The sequence below is a fragment of the Camelus bactrianus genome, chromosome 15 (assembly GCF_048773025.1).
Source record: "Camelus bactrianus isolate YW-2024 breed Bactrian camel chromosome 15, ASM4877302v1, whole genome shotgun sequence".
NCBI classification, from domain to species: Eukaryota; Metazoa; Chordata; class Mammalia; order Artiodactyla; family Camelidae; genus Camelus; species Camelus bactrianus.
In genome coordinates, this window is record NC_133553.1 from 42,780,623 (window position 1) to 42,794,091 (window position 13,469).

General features: G+C 43.1%; 1 long non-coding RNA gene across 9 annotated transcripts in view; it reads right to left on the reverse strand.

Annotated features, from left to right (window-relative positions):
• The window catches only part of LOC105078995 (uncharacterized), a 656,088-nt gene that overhangs the window by 456,776 nt on the left and 185,843 nt on the right, over nt 1-13,469 (reverse strand). For 8 of the 9 annotated variants that reach the window (XR_012511912.1, XR_012511909.1, XR_012511906.1 and 5 more), the window contains one exon: nt 4,314-4,374. This is a non-coding gene — a long non-coding RNA (uncharacterized LOC105078995). Of the gene's footprint in view, nt 1-1,384; nt 3,664-4,313; nt 4,375-13,469 lie in introns of all 9 variants that reach the window. The other variant, XR_012511907.1, reaches the window with a different exon arrangement.

The window sequence follows — 13,469 nt, forward strand, 5'->3', positions numbered from 1 at the left end:
AAGGAGGAACAGAGGCGATGAGAGACAAGTCATGTACTGTCAAAAGAGTCAAATGGAAATTACACACACTACACCTTCTGTTCGTCTTCCACTAGCAAGATGCACGGTCAAAGGGACACATCTAACTGTAAAGCAAATGTTGTCTCTAGCAGGGTAGCCATGTGCCTGGGTGAAACTAGGGGAGTTCTAGGTTAAAAGCAAGAACAGATGTTGGGGAACAATTAGAAGTTTCTGCCACACTACTAGGAGAAATGGCTACTGCCTCCTCGTCCCCACACAGTGGGAAACCCAACACCCCCAATATCTCTCAAAGAGGTTGCATTATTTCCTCCAGTTTTAACTTCTCCCACTCCCTAAATAATTATCTTAGTCATATCAGTCCTCTTCAGGCTACTCTTTTCTTTGCTTCCTCCTCTAGTCTCTTTCCTTCCTTTCCCGAAACCCTTCCACAAGAGCAGTGACGTGGAACAGTGATGACAGGGAACACTACTGCACAGCAGATAACCTACAAAGACAGCCTTGTTCCAAAGCTCCCCTTGACCATTCCTCCCAGAACCTCTCCCTGGTCAGCTTTTTTGCTTTCCTCTATCTCTGAGCAACTCATCCCCTCATTTCTCAGCCACCCATGGGACTCTAACATTGCTCCAGCTTCTGGTAAAGAGAAATTCTGTTCTCTCTTGGACTCTGACTCAGCCAGTAGGGGCAGGAAGGCAGAGGGATCAGAAGCATCCCCTCATACCCAAAGAGAATAATAGTAAATTTTCCTAAACAAAGGCAACTCTCACTCTAACAGGAATTCTGCTATCAGCTTAGAAACAATACATTTTTTTTCTCCACCCGAAAATACATCATGGTGCCATCCTACATGGCAGTTCATCTCGGAAGCACACTGAGTGTTTTCCCAGTGGTGATGCTGTCGGAGTACCATGTAAAATGTAAGTCAACCAAATCAAAGGGATTCAGGAGGAGAGGTTACACAGTAAGTAGCATTCGCTTCACGTGTTTATTTTTCATTCTTTAAAAAGGGCTCTTCAAGATGAAACTTGACTCTGAAATGGCAAGGACTTATTTACTGAAGCCTGGTTTCTGGACAAGCACTTTCTCCTGTACTATCAACGGGCTGTTTCGCTTAAGTTACCAAAGAGAAAAGAAAAGGTTTAGTTAATTTAAATCTTTATACAAAAGAAGTATAGGGTTAAAAAGCTAAAACAGCACAAGGAAGCACAAAATCAAAAGGCAACACCTCTCGCCCTACTCTGTTTCTCCACAAAGGTTATTTGTTAACAACTCCATGTGCTTCCTTCCAGGAAAAAAAAATGCATAATATAATGATTATGGGGAAGCATTTATTAGAAATTTACTCTGTACTACACACGGTACTTACCATTTTACGTGTAAGCATGTAACCCTCACGACAACCTTCTGATGGAGCCCAGACTTGACAGGTGAGGAAACTGAGACACAGGGAGAGACTTGGGCAACGGGTCAAGGTCACACACCAAGCAGCGGAGGGGAGAATGCGCCCAGGCAGGCGGACTCCAGAGCCCAGGCTCTAAAGCACCACACTTGGTGAAACTGTCTCCCCAAAATGGACCGCAGATTTTTCAAAATAAAGCCATCAAGACACTCCAGGAACCCCAATGCAGCCGCTCAAGGGCTCCTAGCATTTCTAATTTATTCCCCACCCAAGAACTGAAAATGTATTTTTAATTAAAAGAAAATTACAAAATAGAGAAGATCCCCATGGAAATAGAGCCCCAAGGAGCAGCCAGCTGGTGGCTTCCTCCCCCGTTCCCCGAGCCCTTCCTCCTAAGGAAGTACTGGTGTGAGCACCTCGGGGATTACAGCCCGAAGACAGAGGGGCTGGAAGGGGATTCTTCCAACTGGATGCGAGGCTGGGGGAGGGGCAGCTTCCAGGCAGTTCCATCGGGGAAGAGGTTGCTCCACAGGGGGTGGTGGGACTCCAGAGTCCCAGAAGGAGCAATGCCAAAGAGAACTCTGCCAGACAGAGTTAAACAGGCAAGGAAGATTTTATTCAAGGCTCTTGCAGCAAGAGGGGAGAGGGGCTGAACAAAAGGCAAGGCGGGAGAGTCGTTAAGGGTCGGAGTGAGCTGGCAAAAAAGCACTGGAGGAAGGTAGCCGGGAGGCGGGGCAGTGTGATCAGGCCATCTGTGTTTGCTAGCTGGTGCTTGTGGAAGTGAGGCTCCTATCTGCCCACAGAGAGGGGGAGACAAGGCTGCTAGCGTTCCTGGTGAATTTATTTCAAAGGGGTGGCTCCCAGGTTCCTAGGTTATCAACCTGGCAAGAGGCTGGGAGAAGATTTACATTTCAAAAGGGCAGGGGAAGAATTTACAGGTGAAGGTTTGCTAAAGTAAACACTCTATGCAGAGAAGGTCAGAGGCCCTGAGTCCGGAAGAAGCCCTATTGCAGGACTGACAAGTTTGGCCAAACTGGTGGAACCTGCAGCCATCTGGCTCCGTCCAAGTGCCAGGACCCTCTGCACACTTTGCAGACGAGGCCCTGAAGCCCAGATCTGCAGCACCACTGTCTTTGTCCCCAGCGCAGCAGTTCAAAACGGATTTTTCTTTCCTTTCGTCGTGAAAATAGCCCGTTTGGGAAAAACGATTTGTTTCCCCATCGGCTTTGGCATTCTTCCCTCTCCTTTGGCATCTAAACCATTAAGACTTCGAAAATCATTTCATTTAAAGACAGAGAATTGAATAGCAGGGCTTTCTTAATCAGGTCTCAGCACTGCACCAACCGAGCTGACTTTGCGTTTTTAAAAAGCTGCCCGGCTTCCTGCGGAGGCAAGATAGCGACCATTTATAAAGGCGGCTGTTGCAACCAGGCGTTCTTCTGCTTAACGCAGGCAGCTCTGACCTGAATGGCTCAGGTACAGCTCTACTCAGAGACAAGACTCTCCAATGGGAGACACTGAAACACTCCCAATAGCAATTCATGCAGAAATTGTATTTAAGTAGAACTAGTGGGAACACAGCTCACAGCCCTGACTGTAGACTGAGCCTGCCTCTAACTCTGGAAAAGAAATAGAAGTCGCTCATTTAAGCCTCTTCCAGGGAGACTCTCTCAAGGCTTGTTTCCCGCCCCTTCTTTGGGGACGTGAAGGAGCCCTCCCACAGCTCGCCAGCGTCATCGAAGCATTGATTTCCTCTTCACTAGAAGGCTCAGCATTTACATCAGGACAGAAGACTCGCTTTAAGCAAACAATGCCTGCAGCTGCTTCCCCCATCACCAGACTGGAATGAGAGCAAAACCCGCAAAGTGGCAATGGTCGCTCCTGTTTATCCCACAGCATCTCATCCTAGGATGAGCAGTCATGGAGCTGCTGTGCAGAGTGACTGGAAGACTCTGCTCTGAGGCCTGTGTCTTCATCCTTTCTTCTTCATTGCAAAATCGATCCTCTGCATCTCAGAAGTGCCATCCAGTTGTCCTAGTATCAGGGACCTGGGGAGTCCCAGAGGTGGTCCCCTCAGGGAGCCCCAGGAGCCTGCCCCAGGAGCCCCGGTAGATTCTTTGGTCGATTTAGGCAGAATGTGAACCAAGTGCAGAGACTGCTCCCATTTCATGGACAGTAGCAGCACACGGTGCCGTAACAATGCAGGTTTTCATCTCCGAGATGGGGTACACAGCCCCTGCCTCCTCCTGAGGAAAACTGTGTGGTAGCCATAAGTGAGGTTCACATCCACAGGGTAAAGGAGAAAAGGGCCATCACCCAGTGGGCAGCTCAGAACCACACAGAGACAAGGGAGCATGTGGTCCCAGCTTAGTCTACCCAGGGATGGAAAACTCCACCAACCTGCCCCCGAGTCCTGCGCTTCCTGCCACCTCGCTTCCTCTAAAGCCTGCTTCATTTTTCAGGAAAAGACTTTCTTACCTGAAGCAGATATGCTGTTCCTCTGGGTTTTGTTTTGTTTTGTTTAATGTGTTTAAGGCTGTGTTGTTTTTATAAAACACCATTCAACTAACTCCCAGTGTGCCTGCTGCTTTTCAGTCAAGCCTCAAAGACTGTTGTGAGTTTCAAATTAGATCAGAGATCTTATTTTTAAATCACTATTTTTAAACTCATCTGAAAGGATTTTCTAAAACTGCCCAGTGAAATATCAGGCATTGTCATGGACTCTATAAAGGGGGGATGAATCCTTCCCAGCCATGGTATCCCAAAGTGCAAAGCTTCAAGCCCCCACGTGCCTGGATTAAATCCAGCCCATCTCTTCACCACCACCTGTACAGGTCCATAACTCACACCATTAAAATAAAAACCAGCAGAAAACCACAAAATGGAAGGTACTTACCCCAGAAACCTGGGGGCAAGAGAAGTTGTTTCAAGGCACGTTCAACTTGGCTCTGAGATTTCTGGAAAACAAGGCAAAAAGGAAAGCTTGATGGGCTCCGTGGCTTATTTAGCTTCTCACTAGTTTAAGCTCTAATGGGGTCCAGATTCATCTTTCTGGTTTTACAGATAAAGAAACCTGGGCACAGAGAACACGGGAGTTTTGAGTAAGTTGACAGACCAGCCGAATCTGAACTTGATTCCCAGTCGATTGAGCCTTTCTGAATTCCTGTGCCATTTTGTACCCTGGAGTTTCCCTCCAGCCCTCAAATACAGTCCTTCCTTGAACCTGAACAGAAGCGAGGCACACGTGGCCAGGGAAGACTTTTGGGCAGCAGCAGGATTCATACTTATGGGGCACTAGGTCATTAAGCTGGAGTCTGCATCCGATAATGCATGTATGCAGGTACTCACATCTTTCCTAGGAGGCACAGGATGGAGAAAAAACCACACTCTTCCACTATTGAGTTGTGTGAACTTGGCAGAGTGATAGAGATGGAAATTAACACTTATAGCCAGGCCAGCTGAGCTAGGAGCATTTGTATGGATCCATCTTTTTAAACTACATCTGAACAGCTTGCAAGTCGAGGGGAATGAGGCTCAGGTGAGAGCTAAATAGCTTGGCCAAGGTTGGTCACTGTTAATCTGCAAGATGAAAATTTAAAACCCAAGTCTGTGTGACTCTAAAGCACAGGCTCTGCCCACAAAACAGCACTGGCCCCAAATCCCACACTGCGTCTTTCCTCATTTACAAAGTCAGAAGGTCGTATGAATGGTCATTAAGAAAAGTCACATATGACACATACATACACATATGTGTGTAGCACTCAGGAAGGACCTTAAAGAAATACCCCAAAGGGTTAACAACAAGTTTTCTCTGGGGTGGGGAATGAGCATGGCAGAGAGAGAGGAGGAGAGGAAGCAAGTATATATAAAACTTGATTCCTTTACAATTAAAATGTATTTATATATCACATAATAAATAAAATAAAAGAGACTGAACAGATAATTCCAGAAGTCCTCTACAGCTATAATAACCACGTATATTTTTCCTTAAGGTTCAGCAGCCTCCTGCAAACTCACTTCACCTGAAAATGCAGGGTGATTTTTTTTTTTTACTAACACCGTGGAGCAATAGTGCCACCCAGTGGTCACACTAAAAATTACAGTGTACCTTTCCCATAACAGGAAGATACCCTGTGTTCAACGTATCAGCCTTGTGGGAAAAAAATAGTTCCTTCTTTATTTAGCAGTGATAAGTAATTAATTTAATTTGATAAAAAGTAATTTTATCTATGGTAAAATTTTCTTCATTATTCCCCCAAGCCAACCAATGCAGTATTCTCTCTTATCCCCATGTTCACATTTTTCACTTTTAGGTTCACATACTCTAACAACTGGAATGAAACTTAGGCACCCGTGGAAACTGCCCACATCATTTTACAGAGAAGGAAATCTGTGTCTAGGATGAGGGCCCCTCTTTTCATCAACAAGACCCTTCAAACCCCCAGCACCACCTCAAGTCCAGAGCTGGGATTAAGAGACAAGTCAAACGAAGCAACATTTGAGGTCAGGGTTAATATCCAACATATATAAACAGTTCATACAATTCAACATCAAAAAAGCAAACAACCCGATTAAAAATGGGCAGAACTGAACAAACTTTTTCATAGAGGAAATGCAGGTGGCCAATAGGCACATGAAAAGATTTTCAACACAACTAATCATCAGAGAAATGCAAATCAAACCCACAATGAGATATCACCTCACACCAATTAGAATGGCCATCACCAAAAGAACACAAAGAACCAATGTTGGTGAGGATGTAGAGAAAAGGAAATTCTTGTACACTGTTGGGAACGCAAACTGGTGCAGCCACTATGGAAAACAGTATGGTGGTTTCTCAAAAAACTAAAATAAAACTACCATATGACTGAGCAATTCCAATCCTGGGTATATATCTGGAAAAAAAAAACAGTAATTCGAAAAGATACGTGCACCCCAATGTTCATAGCAGCATTATCTATAATTGCTAAGATATGGAAGCAACCTAAGTGTCTATCAACAGAAGAATGCAAAAAGAAGATGTGGTATATATATGCAATGGAATATTACTCAGCCATAAAAAAGAATGAAATTTTGCCATTTGCAGCAACATGGATGAACTTGGAAAGCATTATGCTAAGTGAAATAAGTCAGAGAAAGACAAATATCATAAGGTATCACTTACATGTGGAATCTAAAAAATACAAAAATACAACAAACTACTGACTATAACAAGAAAAAAAAAAGCAGACTCAGAACAAACTAGTGGTTATCAGTAGGGAGAGGAAAATGGGGGAGGGACAATATAGAGATAGGTGATTAAGAAGTACAAACTATTAAGTATAAAATAAGCCACAAAGATACACTGTACAAAAGAGGGAAATAGCCAATATTTTATAATAACTATAAATGGAGTATAACCTTTAAAAACTGTGACTCATGATATTGTACACCTGTAACATATTATATTTCAACTATGCTTCAATAAAAAAATAAAAATTTCTAAAATTGTGAATATAAAAAAGGAGGTGGATAAAATATATATATACATTAACTTCCTAATAAGTTATCTGTGGAGAAAAATCATAATTTCTAGGAAATTCCAAATAAATTTAAAAAGTCACCAAATGACTAGCCTGTCTGGGACACTAATGATAGTGTCCTGTCAGAGCTCCTGCAGTGTGTGTTGGCCTCTATTTTGTGGGAGGAGTAGTAGGGTACTGCATATTTATTTTACACACAAATACACATACTCTTACAAACATGAACACACACACACACACACACCTGTGACAAATATGCAGGCAAATCACTAAGTTTCAGTTCATCCATCTACGAAATGGAGGTAATATCACCAGTCCTGTAGAGTCATTTTAAGGATTAAAGGGGATCATGCATTTAAAGTGCTTAGCACAGTGCCCAGCACACAGTAAACGCTCAGTAAATGATGTTCATGGTGGTGGTGCTGCTGTTTCATTAACACTAAATTAAGGCACACAAAAGACAGTGTTGAGCCCCATGGGTTGTAAGCGTTGTAGCATTGGATCCTAGAGGGTCTTGAGTGCTCCATCTCCAGACCGTCGGGCAGAGGTCAGATGACCAGCTCTCCTACAAGTGACTAATAAGAGCCCTTCCTTAGGTGAGGGATTGAGCCTCATGGATTCCAGTGTCCCTTCTAACTCTATACCTCTGTGACCTTGTCTTTCTATGGTTTAACACTTGCATAGGGTCAGCAGGTCTTGGGTCTTCTAATCCACCCCCCCATATTAACTATGTTGACCAAAAACAATAAACCTGCACATCAAAATAAGGTGAGAATACATGTGATATCTAATACCTGGGCGCAGAAAGGGAGGGGGGACCGCATAGCTATAGTCCCTCCCTTGTTTTTATCAGTTACTATAATGCCTGAAAATTACTTAACACATGTTTCTTGATGAAATGTTTCTTGGCATGCTTGCTTTCTTTGTTCTCTGTTCAATGAAAGCATTGCCTTTTCTTTGTCCACTTAGAACAGTCAGGTCAGGCATCACACTTTTTACCGCCTGGAGACACTTGGCAACGTCTGAAGACATTTTGATTCACAAGAGGTGAGAGTTGCTACCAACATCTAGAAAATAGAGGCCAGGGCTAAACATTCTATAATACCCAGGACAACCGCCACAGCAAGAAATTATCTGGCCCAAGAGTCAACAGTGCCCTCATTGAGAAACTCTGTTAAAAGCAGTGATCAGCAAACTTCTTCTTAAAGGGACAAATAGTAAATATTTTAGGTTTGCAAGCCACACAGTCTCTCTTGCATCTACTCAACTCTGCTAATACAGTGAGAAAGCGGCCCTAGAAAATACGTAAATGAATGTGCCGTGTTCCAATAAAACTTTATTGACAAAAACAGGCAGCCAACTCAGTCATAATTTGCTGGCCCTACATTAGCATATGCTTAGGGAAATGAAAATATGCTTAAATTAATGTTAATAATTATGTTATTGGTTATAAGTTTGGTATTTGTGTTGTAAGACTTGTGAGATAATGCAAATGAATAATTACGCTGGAATAATTGGGAACTAGATTTTCTATATACTAGCAACAAAGAATTAGAAAACAGAATTTTTTTAATGTACAAAGCAACAACAATATCATACCCTTGGAAATAAATCTAGTGAAATATGGCAGTTTTTCACTAAAAACTGGAAGACATTTCTGGGAGAAATTTTAAGAGATCTAAATAAACGGAGAAATCTGCCAGGTTCATGAAATAAAAGGCTCAATATTATTACAATGTACAGTGTCCTTAAACTGGTATATAAATTGTTATGCCAAAAAGTGCCAACAAGCTGTGTTGAATAAAAAGACAATGTGATTCTAAATTCTACAAGGAAATTCAAAGGCTTGAGAACATTCAAATAATCTTGAAAAAGAAGAATAAAGTTGGCAGCTTTATAGCACCTGATTTTAAGACTTATTGTAAAGCTACAGTGATCAATATAGTATGGTATTGATAGGGATGGACAAATTGATAAAATGGAACAGAATAAGGAGTCCAGAAATAGGCACACACATAAAGCAAATTGAATTCAACAAATTGATTTTACCAAGTCAATTTAGAGGGTGAAAATGATCTTTTTTACAAATGTTGCTGGAACAAATGGATACCTAGATGAAAATAAAATGGACCTCAACTCAATCTCACCCCGTACACAAAAATTAACTCAAGATGGATCAGAGACCTAAAAGCAAAGCACAAAACCTTACTACTTCTAGAAGAAATCACAGAAAAAATATCTTAATGATTTAAGGGTTGGCAAAATGTTGGACCAGAGACAAAAGTCACATGCCATAAAAGAAAAATTGATGTCAAACCTCACAAAATTTTAAATTCCTGTTCATCAAAACACTACCAAGAAAAAGAAGACAAATCATTGACTGGGAAAAACTATTTTCAGCATACATTTGTAACCAAATTTTTTTAAAAAGTGTATTCAATATATGTAAGTAACTTCTACAAATCAACAATAAAAAGACAAAGGACTCAATTAAAAATGTACAGAAAACATGCAGTCATCTCTAAACACACACACACACACACACACACACAATGTCCAATAAGCTCATGCAAAAGTAATCATCAGGCATCAGGGAAATGAACATTAAAACCACAATATCACTTCATTCCAACTAGAATGACAAAAATTTAAAAGATTGACAGTGGTAAACATTGGCAAAGATGCAGAGCCACCAGAATGCTCATACACTGCTGGTCAGTGTATAAAATGGTACAAGTGCATCGGATGGGCCAAGAGTTGACAACTGCTGAATCTGAGTGATGGGTACATGCATATTCATTACACTACCCTCTTTACTTCTGTGTAGGTATGAAATTTCTAGCATTAAAAACTTAAAAAAAGAAAGAGTGGACATCTATGACCAAGGAAATGATCCTGATTCTCAGGGAAAAGTTGTATTTTCCCCAGCCCCAACAGTTAATACCAATCAGCAATATTGGTTTTTTCAAACTCAGTCTGCATATCAGAAACTTTTTAGAAATATCAATCCCAGGCCTTACTCTGGACCAGTAAATCTGAATCTCTAGGGACAGGACCCAAGCACAGTATTTTTTTAAACTCCCCTGGAGATTCTAAAGTTCAGCCATGGTTGAGAAGCACAGATAAATATAATCTTTTTCCCTGTTTTGTTTTGTTTTGTTTTTTAGCATTTTTTGGTTTTCTTTCTTTTTTTGTTTTTAGTGGGGGGTGAGGGGTAGTTAGGTTTATTTATTTGTTTTCAGAGGTGGTACGGGGGATTGAACCCAGGGCCTGTTGTATGCTGGCAGGCGCTCTACCACTTAAGCTATGCCCTCCTCCCAGTAAATATAATCTTAACTCCTGGTTACTTTTCGTGTCCTCTTTGGATGTCATGACAGTTAGGGACCTGACAAGAAACAGAATTCACCCCACATTGGTAGAAATATGGGCAGGATTAAGAGAACAAACACACCCAGCAAGATGCCCTTGCATTAATTAGCCCCTGGAGATGAAGAGAGTAGCGTTTCCCTAGCCCAGTGAGGACTGGAGCCATGGGAAAGACATAGTCCTGGATGGGACCAGAAGCCAAGGCAGGAGATGGTACTCACAAGGACCCTGACCTCCCTCTCCCCCCACCTTCCAGGCTAGCAGGGAAGCCTGGAGTGACACACTCTCCAGGAGGGGACGCAGAGCAGGACCGAGTTGGCAGAGGGTACGAGGAGGATGGTGTCAGGCAGGCACGTGCGCTAACTACACTGATGCCAACAATTCCAATTCCCTGCTGCCAGTAGCTTGCCCATCAAACCTGACTCCCCTCCCTCTTCTTGCCCACCGGTGACTGAATCAGTTTCTTGACCCCACCAAGGCAGAAGTGCCAGAGGCCAGTCTGGGAGGGCATGGGGCAGGGTGCTCAGTTCTGCAGAAACTATGCATTAGTCTCAAAGAATTTAAGTCAGAAATCTATAGCAACTGTGAAGAATCACACGTTATCTCACCAGCAGAGAATTAACCTCTGGTTCCCTTTCCTGGCCACCCTTTATTTAAAGAAATGAGGAAAGAAAGAAAAAAAGGACAGAGACTGGAAAGTATTTTTTCAATGACCGTATTTGAAAATGCTGTATAAAATCTATCTGATGTAGAAAATTCTAGGTACCTCCTCTAGCCCATCCTCCTCATCTTATAAGTAAGGGATCTGAGACCAAAACCAGAGAGATGAAGTGATTTGCCTAAAGTCACCATCTGGTTAGGAGCAGAGTCCAAATGTTGTGACTCCCAGCCCAGGGCAAGACTCACTGCCCCACCCAGGCTCTCAAGTGCTTGTCCATTTGGCCAGCCAAAGCTGGACCATTAGACCCCCGGGGTAGCAAGAGCGTGGAAATCCTTGCCACTTACATTTTACCTTTCCTTTCCACCCAGATGTGACTGTAATTACTTGGTCTATCTCAGAGGGCAGAGTCTTTTAAAGCCGAGAAAGGAAATAAATGCCCACAAGCTTCCGGCTGGCTCCAGAAGGCTGGTGCTCAGGGGGCCGCCTGAGGCAGTGCCAGGTTGATCCAGGGAGGCGAGCATGAGATGGAAGTGGGCTCAATTAGCTTCCTGATAAAAAGCTAATCCCAGAAGCTGGCCCAGCTGCTACAGGGTAAAGGCTTAGGCAAGGGCGCTTCCTGGTGAATTCAGAGTCTCTGTCCTCGTGAGGTCCAGCCAAGGATGAGGGGAAAGACCAGAAATGTTCCACGAGTCCTTCCAGCTCCGAGGGCCACATTTATTTATTTGCAGAGGCGGTACGGGGGACTGAACCCAGGGCCACCTCCCTCCAGCCCACACCCCAGAATTCTCTCTCTGGCCACAGCCCTGTCAGTGCCCTTCATCACAATCTGGAATTATACATTTAATGTTTTGTTCACTTGCTTACTGTTGGTCTCTCCCACGTGACTAAACTCCACAAGGCCAGGGATTGTAGTAGCCAGTGCCCAGGAGAGCACCTTCTACTTCGCAGGCACACCCAAAAATATCTGTTGGAAGTGTTAAATAAATGGATGACGCCATGAAACACCCTTGCTCCTAAGGAAGGGCAAACCACTTTCAGAGGGAAATGAGTTCTGGCATTTGTAAGTAGGGTCAATTACAGTGCGTTTCTGTACCTCCAGCTGCCAGGCCACCTGGAAGCCCACCCTGCCCTGTGAAACAGTAGCATGCGTACAGAGATTTCTGGATGCCACAGCACTTCCACGTCGTGGCTTATCCAGAATAACCGCCTTCATAAGTAGGAAACACTTATTCTACCTTCAAATCCAGTGCTCTTCCCCGCACCTCTAGCACCATCAGAGTCCTCGTTCTGAACGTACACCGGGGACAGGCTCTATTGTTCCACTTTTGCGGAAGAAAAGCAGGAGCCCTGAGAAAATATTGGCTTTGCGGATCCAAGTTACGCCTGAAGCAAGAGCCAAAATTCCTCTTAGGATTTGAAAGGAGAAAAAAGGAAATTGAGGCTTAAAGGGGCAAGTACTCTTCCGCTTGGTAGAGAAAAAGAGAAGCAAAGGAGAAAAAAGAAACAGAAAAGGGCAATGTTTCTGGCCTGGTGATTAAACAGGGAGATTAACTAAATGGCCGCTAATCCTCCACTTTCCCCCAGATAAAGCAGGTGCATTAGTCCCTGGGAAAGGGCAGGCCACCCCGCTGGGAGCTCAAGTCTCCCCCCACCACTCTGCCTGGTGTGCAAGAAGCCCCTGCTTGACATATATTAAAACTATTGTTGTTATTAATAATGCCAACACTTTAGATTTGCATAGCTCCATTTCTTCTAAGAGTTTAAAGCCTTTCACACACAGTGTCTAATTCTCTCTCAGAATTTTAATCAGAATAGCGTTTCCAGGTAGCTATGTAAATACATTTAAAAGTTCTCCAAACATTTAAACACATTTCAGCCTTATCTATACCCTCTTCCCCCTGTCCCAGGTTTAGCACATTTCCATTTGGATTATCCATCTTTGAAACACTAGTTTTCAAAACAGAAAATGAGAAGAGCAACTATAAACCTCCAGTCTCTGGCCAAATGTATATCCTCCCTGTACCTCCATCACAAGAGGTGTAGAAGAAGCTTCAAAAACAGCACAGGATTCACTTCTCCCCAACCCCACCCACTCTCCCTTTGGTATGTATTCCTTCTGCTCCCGATGTAACTAAGGGGTAGAAACTATAGTTTACTCACACTGAGGTGTCTAGTCCGCCCAGGCCACTGTGCTAGTTGCTTTACGAACATTGTTTTATTTTTAAATTTTTTTTATTATTTGTTCCTTCATTGAAGTATAGTCAGTTACAGTGTGTCCATTTCTGGTGTGCAGCACAACTATATTCAGTATCTTGTAATCACCTTTAATGAAAACTAACATGAAAGCGAATGTGTGTGTATACATATGCATGACTGGGACTTTGTGCTGTGCGCCCGAAGCACTGTCTTATTTAATCCTTGGGTCAGAGACTTCATGATGTCCCCACAGTATCCACGGTAATAAAAATTTTAGCTGGGCACACAGCTATATTTCCAGTCTCCC